Source organism: Phascolarctos cinereus, unplaced genomic scaffold, assembly GCF_003287225.1.
Source record: "Phascolarctos cinereus isolate Bilbo 61053 unplaced genomic scaffold, phaCin_HiC Scaffold_2;HRSCAF=192, whole genome shotgun sequence".
Lineage (NCBI taxonomy): Eukaryota > Metazoa > Chordata > Mammalia > Diprotodontia > Phascolarctidae > Phascolarctos > Phascolarctos cinereus.
The window spans coordinates 37,789,648-37,796,378 of NW_027555625.1; the positions used below are offsets into that span (position 1 = coordinate 37,789,648).

The window sequence follows — 6,731 nt, forward strand, 5'->3', positions numbered from 1 at the left end:
GATACATTTTTGTGTGTGTTTTGTTGGTGTTAAGGGAAATGTTCTTTCTATGTTTCAGTTTAGAACTCTTTTTTAAAGCATGGCCCTTGTCTATATGGATTCAGAGACCTTCCATTCCTTTGAAATCTTCCTTTGTCAATCGGGCCTCTCATGCAAAAAGGGTCACTCACTTGCTATTGGGATCATGAACACTTGTGTCTTCTAATCACATTTCTCTTCCAAACTCCTGAGTATCCCATTTGGTTCTCTCTTCCTTAACATTTAGGCAGTGTCTATGTGTGTGTGGGTGGGAGACTGTGGGATGTCATTTTTTTCCAAAAACAATTATACAATTACTTGTAAATTCTATAATACGACTACTTTTCTTCCTGTACTTTATAACTTTCTTTATTTTTATATTAATATTTTTACCTTAAACTCTTTATATTAATTTACAAACACATCCTAGCCTGCTCTTGTATTCTCTAGGGCCCCTTTTGAAAAAGAAAACATATACTTAAAAGAGTATAGCAAATACTAAAAAATAAGGAGTAGGGAGGCACATTTCAGTAAAACCAAGTATTATAACAACACGATATAAAATGAGGGGAGGAAGGTCCATTTTTTCAACCCCTTTCCCAGGTTAACCTTGGTCATTTCCAGGGATGAAGCATTCAGTTTTGTGAGATGTTTGTGTTTTCATTTACATCACTGCAGTCCTTATAGGTCTGCTTTTCCTCATGGTGCTTAGAGAAGCCAATGGAGAGGCACATGGCAGGGCAGAATAAACAGAAACAAGGAATAATTAAGGAGGGGGAGGATGAAGTGGAGCATACAAAATGTCAGCTGAAACAATATGGCAGGTGGCAAGAGAACGGGACAGCTGTTGAAAGATCCATGTGCTTCACTGTGTCCTGGTGATTTCCCCCAAACTGAAGAAAGGCCCCATTGGTTTGGGGGGAGCCTTTGCAGTGAACTTAGGAAGAACGTGATAAAAGCAGTATCAGAGCATGGGCATGCATGGCTGCCTTGTCACCTGCAGAGCTGGAAGGACCAGACTCCAGTGAGTGCTGGACAGATGCCAATGCTTTCATGACATTCTGCCTTAGTGAAACCACAAATAAACATAGTCAAACAAAACGAATCCCCAGAGCAGCCATGCCTGAAATGTATTTCTATGTACTTTGTGTCCACTTCTTCTCTTTCAGGAGGAGGTAACCCACTTCTTCACAGGTCCTAGGGTTTTCTAGTCTTGCCCTGGTTAGAACACTTCTTTCCTGGTTGCCCCATTTTATAACGGACTTAGGCTGGTGTCCAGCCAGAGCAAGGCAGCCAGGATGGGGAAAGGACCAGAGGTCAAGAGAAGGAAGGTTTACTGAAGGGACAGGGAAGGTCAGGTTGGGGGAGTACCATGGGGACATATAATAACTGCCTTCAGACATCCAAGGGGCTGTGACAATGAAGAGGGTGCAACTTGTTCTGCCTGATAACAAACCAGGGAAATAGGAGGGAAGGGTGGAGGGGCAGAGAGGCAGACTTCAGACTTAAACTAAAGAAGAGACTTCCGTAATGAGAACCATGTACAAGTGTAATGGATGATCCATTACTGGAGGTGGTAATAATAATAGAGGTAACATTGCTGTAGTGCTTCCTAAGTACCAGGCACAGAGCCAAACACTTTATCATTATCATCTCATTAGGTCCTCACAACACACCTAGCAGTTGCTGCTATTATGATCACCATTTTATAGGTAGGAAAAGTAGGAGAAAAAGAAGTTAAGTGACTTGCCATACATGCCACAGTCACAGTTATCTTCCTGTGAGACCTAGAAACCTCCCCCTGAGGCAGCCCTGACAAGCTGCTCCTGACCCAGCTGGGGGGAAGGAGAAACCCCTGGGCAGTAATGCCTCCCTCAGCTGCTGCCTGGGCAGGTTTTTGTTCAGAGCTGTAGCACTGTGGGAGACCAGTTATAGTCCAGCTGACAGTAATAGACTGCAGCATCCTCAGCCTCCACACTGCTGATTGTGAGGGAGAAATCTGTCCCAGAGCCACTGCCACTGAACCTCGAGGGGACCCCATCGTGCAGGGTGGAAGCATGTTAATGAGGAGCCTAGGAGCCTGGCCTGGTTTCTGTTGGTACCAGTATAGCTGATTGCTAATGTCCTGACTGGCCGTGCAGGACATGGTCACTGTCTCTCCTGGAGACACAGACAGGGAGGCTGGAGACTGGGTCAGCTCAATGGCCCCTTGGGCATCTGCAATCACAAAGACAAGGTAAAGAGTGAGAAAAAAGCAAGTGTATATTTACAGCAGGAGAAATCTCTGGCCGTGTTGTGAGTTAAACCTTCCTGTTCTGGGCCTTGCCCCCATGATCACCAATGAAGTGCCACATTTTCTCTCTGACCCTCAAGATCACAGACATTCTGACTTCTACCCAGAGGGACAAAAGGCAGGGCTGTCTCTGCTCTTCCTCACTCACCTGGCATCCAGAGCAACAGGAAAAAGAGGAGGTGAGCCTGGGACCCCATGTCCATGTGCCTGAGCTCTGAGCTGCCCAGCATCTTCCTCCCCAGTTACCTTTTTATAGCTGCTCTCCTCAGCAGCTTCAGGGGCTGGGAGTGAGCCATGCAAAACAGCTCAGGGAGGGAGGCTTCTGCCCATGGGACAGTCCCCAGTGATCTCACCTCTTGGATAGCCATGAACCCTGTGCTGTGTGAGTACAATTTGCCCTTCTGGGGCCCTGGGATGGGGGTATCCTGGTGGAGTTAGATTCAACTGTTTGCCCATCAGCCCTCAAAATCTCACAGGTGCCAAGAAAGCCCAGGACCAGACTTGGACCAGTCTGGAAGTGATTCACATTTGTGTCTTATGTCTTTAATGGGATTACACTCCATTCAAGCCTGAAGCACCCGTCCATCAGCCATGATTCTTATTCTCCCCACTGGTTCAGACTTATTTCTATGACTGTCTGATCATGAGGAAGGAATTTGTAGGCAATAGGGTCAGCACAACAGAAGGGAGTCATTTCCTAGCCTTTATGTAAAGGTTGTCAGAGATTTTCCCCCATCTGCTGAATGACCACAGCTCCTGAAGAAAGTTCCAGCACCAAAGTCCTTCGAAATGGCAAATGGTTCAGCCTCAGAAATTGATGTGATTTGATGGGAAGACATTATATCTAATGAAGAGGAATTACCATTCCTTTGCTGCCATACCTTTAGTACCATGAGGCCTTTCCATCCAACTTGCAGCTGAAGTTTCCATAAAGGGAATGTCTCCCCCTACTGCAGGGTGAGCTCCTGGAGAGCAGGGCACATCTTACAGCTCTGCTTGGACCTCCAGCTCTTTGCACAGTGTTTTGTCCATCATCACAGCCTAATAAGTATTTTGTAATTCACGAATTTATTCATTTATGAAGAGGGAACTCTATGAAGTCATACTTCAGATTGGCCCCTGTGCACCAGGAAAATCTCATTTTCTTCCTTCCTACACAGATGATCTGGGAACTTTGTGGCATAAATTCCCATGCAATGGAGTATCCACAGGATCCTTTAAAAAGCACCAGGTTGGGCCTGCTGGGGTTACAGTGGATAGAGGTCTGGCCCTGAGTCAGGAGGACCTGAGTTAAATCTAGAAGAAATTGTAGAGAAGTTCTAGGATACTTCAGAACTAATTGTAAACTAAATCAACCTATAAGTTACTCATGGAGTCCAATTAAAAATTGGGAATGGTGGAAAATAGGTTAGAATGTGTGGATCAGGAATACATATGAAAGAGTCAAGGATTGTAAACGACACAGAATCCTCATGATAAGCACCTAGTAAAGTCAAAAAATTAGATATTGATCATATTTTCATAGACATGAAATGATTCGTTACTGATGTAAGACTCATTCCCGTGTAATTTCTCTGGGTGGTCAGACTACTGATTTGTTTCAGCAAAGAAGAAAGGTGAGACATGCCTTTAAAACAATTCCATCTAGACATACTTACACAAGGTATGCACATTGAACAATAGGACAGCAGAAAATGACAAAGGCATCAATCATAATGACTTCGTATGAAAGTTCATCCAATGAAAGTCTATTGTCATAGAAAGAGACCAAAGGAGCCTGAAAAGTGGGCAAATGTTTAATACGCTTGCCAAGCGGAAAAAGCCAGACCTCAAGGGAATACCAGTTATTATAACGTCATCTTCAGCATTTTCTAAAGAAGAATCATAAGCCGTATCACCTCATTGACGATGCTGTCATGAAAGAGGAGTTCGGGAAAGAGAGAGAGACAGAGAGAGACAGAGACAAAGAGAGACGGAGAGACAGAGCAACAGAAAGAGACAGAGAAGGGGATTGAGGAAACAACCAGCTCAACACCCTCATTGAAAGTGTCCAGAGACTATTTAAGCATAAAAGCAGATGGAGAGAAGGAGGAAGAGGAGAAAAAGAAGGAGGAAGATAAAGAGGAGGAGGAAGAGGAAGAGGAGTTAGATTTCAGCCCCTTTGTTTTAGAGATGAGAAAATGGACAAGATGAAGAAATTTGTCCAAGGTGCAGTAAGTGGCTGTGCTAATGGTTCAAATCCAATCCCCTACTTTTTCCACTGCCCCACACTGGAGATGGAATGCCATGTGTAGGACATTAATCCCAGACCAGTTGGACCGGGATTTAGAATTCAGAAAGGAGAGTAATGTGCAATCATCCTTGATTTGTAGTTAGAACCAGATTGTGAAAAACCAAATAAATGAGTCCTCTTGGTGGGGAGTGGGGATGAGTATGGAGAAAGGAGAGAAGGAGAGGAGGAGGAGGAGAATATTTATTTTTTTAAAATGGATCTTTATTGACATCTTTTGTTTGTGTAACAGTTAAATGCTTCCCTGTCTGCAGCCGGAGTAGTGTAAGACAGAGCAGTGAAAGAAAAAGGGGAAGGGGAACTGGAGAAAGAAAAGTCGGGCTAGGCGAGTGTGAGACTAACGCTCATAAGACTAGTTTATTTCAGGTGTTACATGATTATATGCTATAGAAAACAGCTTTGTCTCGTGAGAAATGATCTACAGCATAAACAATCTAAGCAGCTAAAGATCCTCACTTTCTCATGAGAAAGTAGTTTTAATGCCAAATTTCATATCTATTGTTTTCCTGCCCAGTTCTTTGTATTGCCTACCCCAGTCAGCCACCTGGCCTCAAGGCTGGGCATGGGTGACAACTTAGAATCAACATATAACAAGTGGAATTAGGGCAAGAGTCCTGGGAGTGTTTCTCCCGAGGCAAGCCTCTATATGTACTGACCCCTAGTCTCTAAGGACTTAGAGATTTTCCATCAGGACTCAGCCCCCTGCAATTCGCAAGTCGCTGTTACACTGGTGTGATTGGGATGCCAAGAGAAGGTGAGGAAGGAGCTGGCACGTGAGATTGAGCCCATGAGATGAACTTCTATGAGGACAGGATAAGAGGGGCAGACAGAATTAATCAATTCTTGAATCAGTTAACATGTAGTATGTGCGTGATGTATGCTGGGCAGTGTGCTAAGCACTGGAGGTTCAAAATGTTGCTAAGGAATCCTGTTAAAGAAATCCATAGAAAGTATGCTATATACAGGATAGAATTAAGAAGAATTAGAGAAGGCTTCCTGTGGAAGATGGGATAACCAGATTGGGAAAATGCCCTTGGTGGGGAGTGGGGGATAGGTGGGAAGAAAAGAAGGCTGGAGGAGACATCGCGCCTGTGCTTGGACAGCTGCACTGTGTGCAGTCTCCGAGTGCTTCCCGCAGGGGCCACCCATCGATCCCCGCCTTGCCCTTTTTCAGACCTCCCCACCCGGCGGGCCTACCCAAGAGCAGCCCTGCCACGGTCCCCGCAGCGGCCCGTGCACCCTCCCGGCTGCGCCATGGCTGTGGGGGCCGAGCCCAGCAGCGGCAGCAGATACCAGCATTTGCAGAATGAGGATGGGTGTGGAGAGCCTAAGTGAGTTGTTAGTGATGCTCGTCCCCAGTAGCATCTCTGCAGAGTGCAGAGTGCAAAGATGAATCTGGGTTTCCTAAGCTATCTTCTTACAAGGTAGCTACCACTGTGCCTACCTACGTAAGACAAAGCAGAAAGAGCCGAGGCTGTCCCTGGTTCCTCGGAGAGATGATGATTTTGTAGCCAGGGATAATTTTAATGATGCTGACCAGCTGAAGAGAGGACCTGATGGCATCTTCATGTTAACTTTTTTCATGGCATTCCTCTTTAACAGGATTGGGTTTTTGCTGTCTTTCTGTCTGACCACCTCAGCTGCAGGAAGATATGGGGCCATTTCAGGGTTTGGCCCATCTTTAATGAAGTGGATCTTAACTGTCTGATTTTCCACTTATTTTCAAGCCTATTGTGATGGTCAGTACTGGCTCTGGTGGATTTTGCTTATGTTAGGTTTTCTCCTGTTTCTCTTAGGATCTACCATTTATGCAAAGGTTTGGAAGATGCCAGATACTTTTTCAACCCTCCCCAGGACCAGAGTTCTCTTTACTTACTGAAGATGTTTTCTGGCAAATGCCTTCCTGCATTGATGAATTCTCTCTCCAGAAGCAACAGGACACCTGCAGGAAGTGAATGAAGACTTAAAACACTGAAGAAATAGTCCCTGCTTTAAAAAAGAAATAAATACTGCTGAAGATAAAAAAAAAAGAAGGAAGGATGGGGAGTATTTTAAAAACAGGTGCTTATTGACGTCTTTTTTTTCTATAACACTTAAATTCTTGGCTAGTCTATATGTTACCCTGGTCTG

General features: G+C 44.8%; 2 pseudogenes across 1 annotated transcript; one reads left to right on the top strand and one right to left on the bottom strand.

The window, feature by feature from the left end:
• Positions 1-1,904: 1,904 nt before the first annotated feature.
• LOC110203482 (immunoglobulin kappa variable 3-15-like) lies at positions 1,905-2,567 on the bottom strand (annotated as a pseudogene). Its single transcript, XR_013484457.1, has 2 exons — positions 2,460-2,567; positions 1,905-2,235 (listed from the first exon to the last, which is right to left on the bottom strand). The product of XR_013484457.1 is annotated as an immunoglobulin kappa variable 3-15-like (transcript).
• A 2,379-nt stretch (positions 2,568-4,946) lies between these two features.
• LOC144455739 (NEDD4 family-interacting protein 1 pseudogene) lies at positions 4,947-6,580 on the top strand (annotated as a pseudogene).
• The last annotated feature ends 151 nt before the right edge of the window (positions 6,581-6,731 follow it).